Below are 13,787 nucleotides of genomic sequence, written 5' to 3' on the forward strand. Positions count from 1 at the left end.
AGTTCAATTTTGTTCCTCCTGAACAAAATTCGTTACAGGTGCAAGCATCAATTATTATTATTATTTTAATGATAGTTTCACCTGGCATAGAATTTTAGCTTGATGACTATCTACTCCCACCACCTTGAAGATATTAGTGCACAGTCTTCTGACCTACAGTGTTGCCGTTGAGAATTCTCATATCAAAGCCCATTTTTTAAAATGCTAGAAGAAAAGAGAACAGGTATGCTGTTTGCGCCCAATCTCATAAAGGCATCAAGAAAGCTATGTACCCTGGAAATATTTACAAGGGCTCTCTGGTCTCAAACAATCAGGTTTTATGTGCTCCAATTATGATGGCACAGACTTCCACGTGGCCAAAAGGGCAGTGGCAAACTGAGGCTAAAACTGTTCCCCCTTTCTTCAAGCTGGCTTCTGTCCACCTTGAGTCTACTGCTGACAGGGTTTAGCCTTATCCAAAGAAGTACATTTATTTTTTTTTCCTCCTGCTCCTCCTTACTATCTCTGGCTCTCACTTCTTGTAGAAACAAAATTTAAACAATTTCTGCAGTTTCCCAATAAGTTGTGTAAATGAATTTGTAGCTGTCCTACTGCTGCTGAAAATGTGAAAATATGTCGCATTGGCTTTTCTCAAAAGGCACAACCTGATGGACCACGATTCTCTATTGAAAATCATCCTTCCTAGATTTCCAACACAGTTTGGGCAAAAGATTTTTGAAGAAAATACGTGTGATTCTATCTGAATCATGAAACTTACCAAGTAAAAATGTCATTCATCTCAGAAAATTGAAAGTAACACACACATACACACACACACACACACACACTCAAACTGGACAGTTAGGCAGGTATGATTGAGTCCACACTGCCTAAGCTATCTGGAACTTTAAATACCTTTGCTTCATTATCGTATTTTAACTCGCAGGGCTGATAGTGGGTGAAGGATTATGCACAGGCCCACAGGATGCAGTGGTTGTCTTAAGTACCTCCAGCAAGAGAAGACAAGCAAAGAAGCTAAACCCCAGCCCCACCAAAAGGGTGCTCCACAAAGGTACACGTTTCTTTTCTATCACTATAGGGATTTTCTGTGGGCAGAACAAAACTGAAATGGACCATCTGTCACTGGAGACTTCACTAAAGAAATACATTTTCAGCAAAATGGTAACTTTTCAGAAATGATTTCCAAGCAGGTTGGCATTAAGCATTGGAACCAGAAGTACTTTACAGAGCAAACTTCAGAGTGAAGGACAGAAAGAAGATGTCAGCAAAGTCCAAGAGAAGGAAAGAGTGATGTGCTTCCTGCAAGATACAGGACTTAGCAGAAAATTAATACAGAATGTTCAAGAAGCCAGGAAATGTATTTTAAAAGCCACGTCCCAAGGTAAAACAATTAGGAAAGATGGAAAGAAGAATCAAAGATCCAGAGTATTGTGTAGCAAAGGAAAAGGAGAAGAGGGTTTACTTAGTGAAGGGCCAGGTAACCAATATTTATTCAGGATTCTCAGACCCTAGGGTCATTGCAAAACAATGCAATTTAGGAATTATCCACGTGCTTTGCTAAATAGTGCATGTGACACTGATGCAGACATCATCCTCCCTTCCAGGAAGTGCTGTGGGCATGCAAGGAGAACAGTTGTGAAGAATGTGAAGAACCCAGCATGAGGAATTAGCCAAAGCCCATCTACAGAGAACAGGGGGATGTGGGATTCAAAACTGCCATACTCCAGTTTTAGGAGATGTGGGTGTATAATAATCCTGAAGTCTAAAAAGAGAGAATGAAACAAATTCCTTAAGAAGAACACTTGACGAAGTTCATAGAGAGGCATCAGACCCCTATTTTGAGAGTTCATGTGCCTTTACAGAAGTGACCGAGAAAGTCCCACTGTGTGAGTGCAGTGGGGTGACAATTGGACCTGAGCAGTCCTTCTGAAGTCCTCTGTCATAGGAAACCCTGCCTGCCTCACATGCACCTGTGCCCAGGGGTCGACGTCAAAGACACCATGGTGATGGGGGCCTGTGGAGTGGAAATGAAGCAAGCATGCTGCCCCCATGGCCTGAAGGGAAGCGGGGAGGGAGGTGCCAGAACTTAAGGAGACATATCTGAAGGAAGGGCAGAGGACATGCCCAGCACATGGAAACCACCCAGGAAGGGAGCTGGGGTTGGAATGGGGGTGATGAATTCCCTGATCTCAATTTTCTTCCTTCTGTATTAGACTCCTGTTGCTGCTGTAACAAAACATCAAAGAAAAAGTAGTGGCTTATAACAACACGAGTTCACTCCAAGTTCTGAAGGTCAGAAGTCCGAAATGAGTCTTGTGGGGCTAAAATCCAGGTATGGGTAGAACTGGTTCCTCCTGAAGACTCTAAGGAGAATGTGTTCCTTGCTACCTTCAGCTTCTAGAGGTGACCTGTCTTCCCTGACTCATGACCCCGTGACTCCAGTCTCTGCTTCATCCCACATCACCTCCTCTAAGGTTGACCCTCCTGCTTCTCTCTTAAAGAACCCTTTGATTACATTAGGGACAATCTCCCCATCTTGAAATCCTTAGCTTAATCACCTTTTGCAAAGTTCCTTTATCCCATAAGGCAACATACTTACAATTTCTGGGGATTAAGATGTGGGTACCTTCTAGGGTAAGGCCATTATTCAGCTTGCTCTTCTCTGAACCCCCCCCACCTCGTGCTCCCCATCACTTGAACCCAACCAAGGCCCAAAGGGCAAGGACACTGCTGCTACAGCCCATGGAGGTCAGCACCCCGAAACACAGACCAGGGCCCGGAAGGGAAGATGTGTTCTGGTAGAGCAAACAGAACAGACACCCTGGTGTCCTCAAAACTAATGCTAAGGTTGTGTCTGTCTGCTTATAAATGCAGCTTAGTAGACTCAGTACAAGTTACAGGTGACCTTTACATTCCTATTGGACCCCCCAAACCCAAACCATGAGAAGACTCCATCTCCTAAACATAAAATTTGGAAGAAAGGGAAGATCTGTATTTTTTATAATGTGAATCCCATCAGGTAGTTTTCAATTCATTTCCATTTCAGGGGGGAAAAAGCACTGAAAAAAATGTTTGCCTATATTTCAAACATTTGAACCATTAGCATTAATTGTAGTTTCACAGAAATCTCATTTCATCTTAATCATCATTATATTCCTGAAGGTCACACATGTGCTTGGTTTGAATTCACTAAATTTTTGCTGACAATGTGCAACTCATCTTGTCCAAGGTATTTTCAAATCAAGTGACTATTGTTTTTTACATTTGTTGGAACCGAGGTTCTTAGTATTTGATTATTCATTATCCCCAAATTAAAAATAGATGAATGTTCAAAGCCCGTTCCCTGGAATAAAGAACAGCACTAGTGTTGAGAATGGTACACTGAATTCTAAGGTTCAAAATTACACATACATTGTTGCTGGAAGCTATATTAGAGCTGCTAGAATAACGTACTACGTTCCAGCTTAAACCACACGAAATTATTTTCTCCTGGTGCTAGAGGTCAGAAATACAAGATCAAGGTATCACCAGGGTTGACATCTGGCGAGACCTCCCCCTTGGCCCTGTAGATGGCCACCTTCACCTGTGTCCTCACATGACCTTCTGAGTATGAATGTGAAGAGACAGATATCTCTTGTGTCTCTTCTTCTTCTTTTAATGTTTTTTTATTTATTTTATTTTTAATGTCTATTTTGGAGACAGTGCTAGTGGGGGAGAGGGGCAGAAAGGGGCAGAGAGAGAGAGAGAGAGAGAGAATCTTAAGCAGGCTTCACGCTCAGTGTGGAGCCAGATGTGGGTCTTGATCCTACAACCGTGAGATCGTGACCGGAGCTGAAACCAAGAGTCAGATGCTTATCTGGTATCTCTTCTCATACAGACACAAATCCTATGAGACGAGGACCCACCTTTATGACCTCATTTAACCTAATTACCTCTTTGAAGGTCTCACTTCCAAGTACAGTCCCATTGGGGGTTAGGACTTCAACATACGAGTTTGTGGGAGTGCAGGACAGTTTAGCCCATATCAACCGTGAACAGTACTTTTGTGGGGACATAGAATTTGAAGTTGTGTATGTTGGGACCATTTCATCCAAAGGTGTGAACACTACAAACAGTTGAAAAGGAGAGAATGAGAGAATAAAAACATCCAGTCGTGAATATCAGAAAGTTGGACTCTAATGCACCAATGACCATTTGCCCCACTTCTTCCCCGTGGATTAACAGCTGTGAACATTTTCTAAAGGATCAACTCAAGCCATGGGCGCCCTCCTATTATTTTCAAATAAAGTACTGTAAGTTCTCTGATAAAACATTCAATTTCTTTTCCAGGACGAAGTGCAAAGTAATGGTGTCCATCTAGAATTTAGTTTTCCATCTGAAAAAAGAGAAATAGGAAACCAAAATTTAAATGCATTCACAGGAGGGGCACCTGGGTGGCTCAGTCAGTTAAGCATACAACTTCAGCTCAGGTCATGATCTCATGGTTTGTGAGTTTGGGCCCAGCATCGGGCTCTCTGCTATCAACACAGGGCGCACTTTGGATCCTCCGTCCCTCTCTCCTGCTCTCCCACTCTCTCTTTCTCTCTCAAAAATAAATAAACATTTAAAAAATAATAACAAATGCATTCACAAGAGTATGACAGCACAGTCTATACTGGTCCTGTCCGTTGAGCACCTACTATGACCCAGGCCCTGGGAAAGGAGCTATACAACCAATTCCCACTCTTGGATCTCACATTCCAGGAAGAAAACACAACAAACAAGGAAACAAACAGATTTCAGATTGCTACAGTTTCCGTGAAGAAAATTAATGGGATCATGAGCAGAGAGCAGCCGAGTGAGAACGTTCCAGAATGGCCAGGCAGTCAAGGCCTCTCTGGGGAGGTCGCATCTGGGGCAAGAACCAAAGATGGAAAAGAGTTAATGCTGAAGAGAGTTAAGAAAATAAAACAATCATATGGGAGCAGAATCGTGGTGTTTGAGAACCAGCAAAGAGGTCCATGTGGCCGGAGGCTCTAGGCTCAGGCCGATCCCGAAGGACCTTTTCTGTTTTCTTGTGTGTAGATGCCATACTACACAGCATCTTCCGAAACCTCACTCCAAGGTGATAAGTGAACATGAAAATACATTCTGTAGACCCAAATATGGCTGAATGTGACTGCAGGATTCCTTCCTTGCCACCACCCATGTGGAGACATTTCTGGAGCTCTGGAGGGAGACACAGTCTCCGTGACTTTGTGTTTCACACTATCACGTTTGGGTAAGAAAATGCTCTACAATCGCTGTCATTCCACAGAAAGAAGAAAAAAAGGACACAGAGATTCGGGGAATCTGACCTACTGCCCAGACTACCTGCCTGACTGCCTGCTTCCAGACTGCAGAGAGAGACTGTGAGCACCATGCCTTTCAGCAACATAGCAATTGAAAGTCCTACCCCTGTTCCTTAAAAGATTACTTTATTCCTGTTATTTTAAAATAGCAAGTTTTAAAATGAGATTATTTTACACCAGCATTTCTGATAGTGTGAGAAACACTTTTCTAAATGTAATGGAGTTTTCAATCAATTAGTAAATACCCTCTTATCTATCTGTTCCTGTCTCATACATACTAATTTAAGTCTCTTCCAGTTGTGAGAAATTATATGTTTTCACGTCATGTCTTTATCACTTGTCAAAGATCAAATGGGTGCTAATAAGGTAATGATCCCACTACATTCCTGTAAGGAAACCAATATGATATTTGGCATCTAAGATGTGTTTTGTCCAAAAGGAAAAGGTCAGAGAAAAGGGCAAAGCCCCCTTAAAAAGGGATTCGATGAGTGTTGAATAAAGATAACACCTTCCAAATCAAACACTTTCACACTTGCCCGAAGTTTCAAAAGACAGACAGTAGCTACTTGTGCTAACATAGACAGGAAAGTCCCTTTTCAAAATTTCTGGTGAACCGGAGGAATGAAGGTAAAAGAGGAGAATACCTGTCTGCTTACAAATAAAGGTAACAACCCAAGCGAGAAGAAGCCGAAATGGCACATTTGTTTTAAGGATTCAGGAATGTCTTGGAGATGCCAAGGGAAGACGTTTAGGTAGGACAGAGAAATATATGGGAAGCAGCAGGACCACTTTTTACAGTTGTGCAGACTGTGCATTGCACAAATGCAGCTGGCCAAGGCAGCCACAGGGGGTAGAGGTGGGAGGTGGAGAGCCAGCTCACCCTCTTTTCTATAATCTGTGCACTCTTGCGTTCAGCTACATTCATCTAAGCCGGTGGTTCTCACAGGCAGCAATTTTGTTCCCCAGGCGATATTTGCACAATCTGAACACATTTTTGATTGCCACAACAGGGGGTGGATGCTACTGGCACCGGGTGAGTAGAGGCCAGAATGTTGCTGTAAACACCTCACTGAGGACAACCACTCACAGTAAAGAATCATCCGGCCCACATGACCTTAGTGCCAAGGTTGAGAATCTCCGACCTACACGGGATGATGTTTTCTAATTCACACCAAAGCCAGCCCAGTGGCCAAGCCAAGTCCTCCCAGGCATGTAGCATCCCCAAAGGGAAAGCTGATTCTGAGTCACACAAAAAGCCTCATGAGCCAGTAGCAAACTGGGACCAGGGACCCTGAATCCACCGGGCAGATGGTCCAACATGTGCCCCCTGTAATGCCCGCACCCTTCCATTTATGGGAAAGTTACTGAAGGCCAGTTACAAGCTGTTCAGGAGGTGAGAAAGAGAACACATCCTACATTTACAGGACAGTGATGTGTACTCAATGCACACATGTCACAGCATCACTCTGTGCTGGCATCACATGGCATGGTCTGAGTAGAGAAGGAAAGAGCAGGCAGGAGAGAGAAAGAACAAGCTGGAACTGTTCTGTTCATGAGCAGAATAAGCTCTGAAAGGAGACGTAACATCATTTCTACTGAAAAGACAAATACAGTGGGCGCTGGGAAAACCACTTTTCATTTTGCTATGTTATAAACATGGAACGGATTATACCAAGAATCCCGTGTCCTGGGATGAAAAGGAATACAACCCATCGGCCTTGATGTGTATTACAAGAGCATGGGGCTCTGAAGAGAGCTCTGAGCTACGAACAAGCAGAGCATCACGTCCTAAGTAAAACAAGCAAATAAACAAAGTGCGTGACTGAGATTAACTTCAGTTGTGGGACCCAGAAGGGCAGCTACCAGCCCCTAGGTGTTGCTATTTCTTTATAACTTGCTTCAAGTAGAAGTTCTGCTGTTTGTTTCTGTGTAAATGCAAATCCCTCGTCATCGATAATAGACTCTTATTAAGGACACATTCTAATAGAATGTCAAGAATGTCCTGTATTGTGCTATTCATTTCATCTCCTTAAGCAGAATCACCTAATAGCAGCTTTGGGAATTTATAACGCCTGAAGAAAGTGGCCCAGGCTGTACTTAACCACGTGGTACACCCGGGTGGGTGTCCAGGGAAGCAGAGTCTATTAGTGTTATTACCAGGCAGGGGGTTAACTGAGTAGAGGATGAGGGGGAAGGGAAGCAGGGGTGGAGAGAGCAGAATCCAATGGGGGCTGGTGGGGGGGAGGTCCGGGACAGCCTCGCCAACCCCAGGGAGCACTGCAGCCAGCTGGGCCCTCCTGGATGTCCACGTGCCTGTGCCCGAGAAGGAAGGGCCAGCAGCTCCCATGAGTCCCAAGGCGCTGAGAGCAACAGACTGAGCCTGGCAGGTGGGACAAGGAGTCCTTCCCTGCGGGGCCCTGGCAGCACATCCCACATCCACCAGACCCGCTTCAGCTGACCTCTCTCCGACTGGCACACGTGACACATTTAAAGGGATGAAATAATTGAATGAAGTGTTATTGGTACTCTCTTTGGGGGAAGAGTTAAATCAGATGTGTGCAGAGCAGGGAACCTAGCCCGGAGCAGTCACGCGGCCAGGGGTACCCACACCACCCTCACTAGCACCGCCCCCACCAGCCTCACCGCTGCAGCTGCCGAGACAAAACACCTCCCGGTACCAGGCACCAGTAGGGCTCCCATGACTCCAAGTACGTACTGGTTGGTCACAACCCTCCTAGAACACAGGGCCTACAAAGTGGATTTGATAGTACTCGTTGAGTGTCAAAGAACCATGCTTCTGCACCAAAAAAGACCGGTTGCAATTCAATGTGACCTGAAATATGAACTGGGGCATCAACCAAGTCCCTCCACCAAATCGTGGGCAGAAACCACAGGCAGCAAGAAACACGAATGCCCTCAAAGGGGGCGCCCGGTGCAGACACACAAGGCCCAGCTCGGACAGAGTCGAGGTGTCCTCCTCTCTAATGACCATGCAGCAGTGGCGATTTCACAAAGCGTGTTGGAAGGCAACAACCCCTTTTGAAAGAGGTTGAGGAAAACACTTGCCTCAGATCCCAACCTTGAGATGCTTGGAAGTTTCTGCCAGTTGCAGGAAGTGTCTTGGAAAGAAGCAATGCTCCAGCAGAGAGCCGCGTAACAACCAGCAAGGTGGTCAGCAGCAACTCGAGGAGGAAGGCAGTGCCATCCAGCTTGGACGTGCTCGTCAAGGGGGTTAACTTGCTGACACTCAATCAGGAGGGATTCCAGTACCTGACCCTGCCCGTCACCGCAAGGTGTGCGCGTGCGTGTGCGTGTGAGAACGCGCATCCGATTGTTACTCTGAATTTCACTGAGTATCGTTCTTCTCGCAGCGGAGTTTCTGTCATTGCCAATGCATAGATTTCTTATCTTCGTTAGTATCCAAGTTTAAGAAATACCACCCCAGGGGTGTTATGGTGTGACGTCTGAGCACTGACGACCGTGGCCCATGGTTTCTCCATGGTGGTAGTGAGAAGTCAGAAAGGAAATTCCCCGAGTGCCCAACACAGAGAATGCCTACTTCGCCAGTCTCTGGCCTCGTGTTTGACATATTTTACAATATGATGTTGCATTTGTGGTCTCAACCACCACATCAGGCGGGCCGCCTTACCTCCCACCCTTGGCACAAGCAGATGTATCATGGGCGGGTACAAAGCAGCAGGGCTCAAGGTAGCACAGCTGTGGCCAACCTAGGACACCTGCCATGGCTACCCGGCCCCAGAGCGACACGTCTTCCCACTTCTCCAGCTGCTTCCCCCTATTATACGTTTTCCATTTAAAGTTCTGGTTCAACTCAGTGAACCTCTTGAGTTCATCGGTCTTGACGAGCACCCACGGATGATTCATGCCATTTTCCCTCTCCAGAGACTCAGGAATGCTGCTGAATGTCACATCTCCTGCCCCTCGCTGCAGGAAGGCTCCAGAATGAGGGACCCCCTGGCCCAGTCCAGCTGAGCTCCAGCCTGCAGACTGCAGGGCTCTGCAAAGTAGAGCCTGGTCATCTGCATGATGAATCATATTCCAACCCGCAGCACAGAGTCCGTTGCTCTGTGCGAAAACCAAAATCTTGGAGGCTACACCAGTTGGTCCCCAGCTCCTTCCAACTTGGTGTCTCAGAGGACAAATGGTTAATAAAACAACAAAAGGCTCAGAAGAACACCTAGGAGAATTACACTCTTAAAAGAACAAATTGATACTCAGAAGAATGTAACAGTTTTACACCCCAACTCTGGGAAGGAGGGCAACGTTAATAATGTGAAGAAATTAGGTGTGAGCATGGCATTTTGGTGTCAAGATGCTCAGCATGAACCCAGCCTTTCAAAGGGACATAAATCCTTATCCAGATTTCTTCAAACATCACCCTGCCGGGACGCGGCGTTGTAAGAGCCTTAAAGTAAAATTTCCATTACAGCAGTCCGGGATTCACTCCTGTTGGCATCCCCATCTTGGAAGACGGTGCAGGCTATTAAATACTTCAGTCACGTTCAGTCGTTTTCCTGAATCGTCTTCTTTTCGGTACATCCATTTTGTTTTCTTTAATTATATTGATTTTAGCAAATTGCAGTGTCCGTCTGAGCTGATTTTCAGATATGAAAAATTTTCAGCCAAAGGGAAAAACAAATGTATTGTCCTCCAGCTAGACATATTCTTCCCCCAAACTTCCTCCAGGAGAGAAGCCCGCCTCACAAGCCAAGTGAAAACTGTCTGATGAGATGATGGAATTCTGGAAAATAAACAGCCACTTCAGCTACCGGCGGTCGCCGCTATGCAGCTCAAGTGCTCGTTATTTTCCGTGCCCGAAAACAGGGTAAAACTCAAGGGTTGGAACTATGTTTACAATTTCAAGTTTATGCCTCAGAGGGTGATCAGGAGACAAATCAAAACCTAAGGGATGTTTTAAAATCAAACTATGGAGTCCTTTCATCAGCCATCGAGAAGAGCAGCCCATGCCCTGGACCAAAGACCTGCCTTCCTTCTTAAAAACAGAAGACATTTCCGTGCACGTTTCACTGCCGCCCTCAAAGAGACCGACCACGTCCAGCACGGAACCATCCACCATGCACACCACATCCATCTTCCAACAGCCCAGGCGCTGTGGCCACCTGCTTGTTGATTCGTGCATGCATTCATTATTTTAAGATATTTAACCAATATGTATCGAGCATCAGATTTCTGCTAGAAACCGGATAGATAGAGCCATAAATCTAATCCCAACTCCTCCTGGAATCCAGTTGCTCCTAAACAGGACTTTTAAACTGACCTGCCCAGAGATACACACCTTCTTCCCTGCCCCTTTCCAGTTACACCTGCGATGCCCCCATTCTCTCAGCCACATAGACGGGAGGCCCGGAGGGACGCTGGCCTCCTCTCTCTCTGTGTCCCAGACATCGTAAAGGCCAGTCCCAGAAGACCCAGCCCCCAGCTGCCTTCCACAGATTGAATGCAGTGGCTCCCTAGCTGGTTCTCACTTCTTGTCTTCCTCCACTGCCTTGTTGTCAGATGAGGGATTATAAAATGGAGAAATAACCCACAGCTTGGGTTGTAAATTTCCCCTGGCTCTCCCATTGACTACCACCTGCACACAATTCCAAGTAACCCTGTGACCCCTCTCTTCCCCATTAGGTGAAAGGGGGTTTTTCTTGCCTGGGGAGGGAAGAAGACCCTAGCTTTCCTCTGACTCTGCCTTCTTTGTCCAACTCAGAACAGCCCAAAGCAGGCCCTCTCCTGCAGCCGATGGTTATGTCTCGACCTAGCAGTTTCCTTGTTCTCTGTTCTAAAAGCTGTTTTTAAGTTTTCACCTTTCTGGATGCCTGATTGGCTCAGTTAGTAGAGCCTATAACTCTTGATCCAGGGTTGTGAGTTTGAGCCCCACTTGTGACAAAGAGTTTACTTAAAAAGCTTTTTTTAGAGGTTTCACCTTTTTATGGAGATACTTAGGTACCTCAGCCAGTTGGGTATCTGACTCAATTTTGGCTTATGATCTCATGGTTTGCGGGTTCGAGCCCCACATCAGGCTCTGTGCTGATAGCATGGAGCCTGCTTAGGACTCTTTCTCTCTCTCTCTCTCTCTCTCTCTCTCTCTCTGCCCCTCCCCACTCACACTGTCTCTCTCTCTCTCAAAATAAATAAACTTTAAATAGATCAATAGATAGATAGATAAAAAGGTTTTACCTTTTTCTAAGGTGGCCAGATATGACACTACAGAACAGAGGTATTTTAGTTTTAAGTAACATATAATCCTTAGAATGGCCTTTCATGTGCACTTTTCCAGACTCTTTCATTTTCTAGAATATGGCACCTACTGCTTGTGTGTGTGCACACACATATTTGCTCATGTTCCTTGTTTCCTGTATGCTTTCTTTGGCAAGTCTTCCCCCAATCCTGAAACAACCCCCACAATAGTGTTCTGTAGTTTCAGTGAGGGAAGGATTTACTGATGACCTCAAGACCTTCCCAGTGACCTCACCCACTCTCAGGAGCTGATGCTCACCAATGGAGCAGGACAAAAGCCTTGGACCTTGTTTGGGAATATCTGCCCTGCCCTCCTTTTCCTCCTACAGGGAGCCGAATGACCATCATTTCCAAGCTCACCTCCCCTTCTCGGGCTACCCCTCTGTTAACACACTGAACTCCATCTTCTCGCAGACACAGGAAGATCGCCCGGCAATCTTGCCCTTCCGTCTCCTCTCTTGATGTTGACTTTTCCACTCTCCAGATTATTTACAGTTGTCTACAGTATGCTGTGTTTTCTCCCATCCTATAAAGTAGACAAAACAAACCCATAACCTTTTCCCCTCCAGCTATAGTCTCTTTTTTCTGTTCTCCTTCACAATAAAGCACCTGAAAAGAGTTGTCTATTCCCCCTGTCTTCAATTCCTTCTGGTCTTTCTTAACCCCATTTCCATGGGGCTTTCCCACCACCTCCCTGAAACTGTCCTATGGTCCCCAGGGAACCCACACGGACACTTAATGTGCACCGTCAGCTCCCTGACTTGGCCAGCAGTAGAGACTTCCTCCTTGAAACACCTTCCGACATTAGCTTAGGGGACACTGCCTGGTGTGTTGCTCCTCTGAGATGCCATGACATGTCCTCCACTGGATTCTCCTTGTCACCCCAATTTGTGCTGCCTCTCTTCCCTACTCTCTAGACCCCATCCCTTCGTGTTGATGACTCCTGGTGGTCCCTGAACTCATACCCCTTGATCCAGCTGGCTGCTGGGCATGCCTCACTGGACTGGTCATCGGCATCTCAAGGTTAATGTGTTCAAGTCCTGCTCCATTCCTCTGTTGCACCCATCACACTTGAAACAGTCTGTCCTCCCGATTGTAGCGATTTTACAGATACCATCTCACCATCTCTTAATCTTCAGCAAATGCCTCTGACCTCAATCTCCCCTACCAATTACGAAATTACAATATTGCTGCCCATCCTTGAGAAAGACACTCCTCTCTCATAGAGGTCTGGTTGGGCCAAGAAGCCATCTTGGCCAGTGAGTCGAGGGCAGTGGGTGGGTCACAATGAGCCTCTTACAGGACCTGGCAGGAGTCCTCCTAGTCCTGGGAGTGGGAAGACGTAGCGAGTATTTGAAGTATTGCTCACCAGAGAGCAATGAAGATCAGTCAGCAAAGACTTCTCATGGGATTTGAAAATGAGAATTGCCTTAGGAGCACTATATATTGTTAGTTTCTGATGCTCCCCATGGTTAAAAGTCACTGAGGCTGAATCACCCAAGAACATAAGAACATCTGAAGTCAAATAGGAGATAAAGCCAAATAGTAAATATGGGAGTAAGAGTGAGCTTTGCCCATTCCTGATGCTGATGCACCTGTGTTCTCCAAAAAATATATACACAAATAATTTAAGAAAAGGGGCAATGAATCCTTCAAGTGATTCCTGCTACAACTGGTGTCACATATGGAATTGGGTCTATTCTTACCTGTTTCAGGTGAAACGAGTGAAAGAGGAGCCACTATTTTAAGAGCATGATATCCCTGTAACAGACACTTAGGAGTGTTAACCAAATGGCATCTTGTGTTCTCAAATGCTAAGTAAAGCTGTCCTTTTATACACGGTAGGCTTTCTAGCAATTAAAGGACCTATAAGATCTCTTTTGAGACCCTTTGCAGAATTATTTCCTGCAGAATAATAATTATGGTCATAATCATGCACTGAGCGTCTACAACCAACTTCAACTTCACAACAGAGATACAAGCGATTTATCATGTCCATCTGTGGGAAAGACTGAGTTTGGCCAATGCAACAGAAAGTCATCAGACTGGTCTTGGAACCCAGGTTCATGACCTTCTTACAATGCCGTAATGTCTCTCTAGCTCAGATAAAAAATCAGAGAACAAAAGAAGAGACACATAGAAAACATAGCTAAAATTAGCCAATTAGACAGATTAAAGTCTGTAATG

At 45.5% G+C, this 13,787-nt stretch overlaps 1 long non-coding RNA gene across 2 annotated transcripts in view; it reads right to left on the reverse strand.

Moving 5' to 3' along the window:
- Positions 1–3,443: 3,443 nt before the first annotated feature.
- Positions 3,444–13,787, reverse strand: part of LOC128314298 (uncharacterized) — a 223,398-nt gene continuing 213,054 nt past the window's right edge. For both annotated transcript variants that reach the window (XR_008295780.1, XR_008295781.1), the window contains exon 4: positions 3,444–4,375. This is a non-coding gene — a long non-coding RNA (uncharacterized LOC128314298). The remainder of the gene's footprint in view (positions 4,376–13,787) is intronic.

The sequence above is a fragment of the Acinonyx jubatus genome, chromosome B1 (assembly GCF_027475565.1).
Source record: "Acinonyx jubatus isolate Ajub_Pintada_27869175 chromosome B1, VMU_Ajub_asm_v1.0, whole genome shotgun sequence".
Taxonomy (NCBI): Eukaryota; Metazoa; Chordata; class Mammalia; order Carnivora; family Felidae; genus Acinonyx; species Acinonyx jubatus.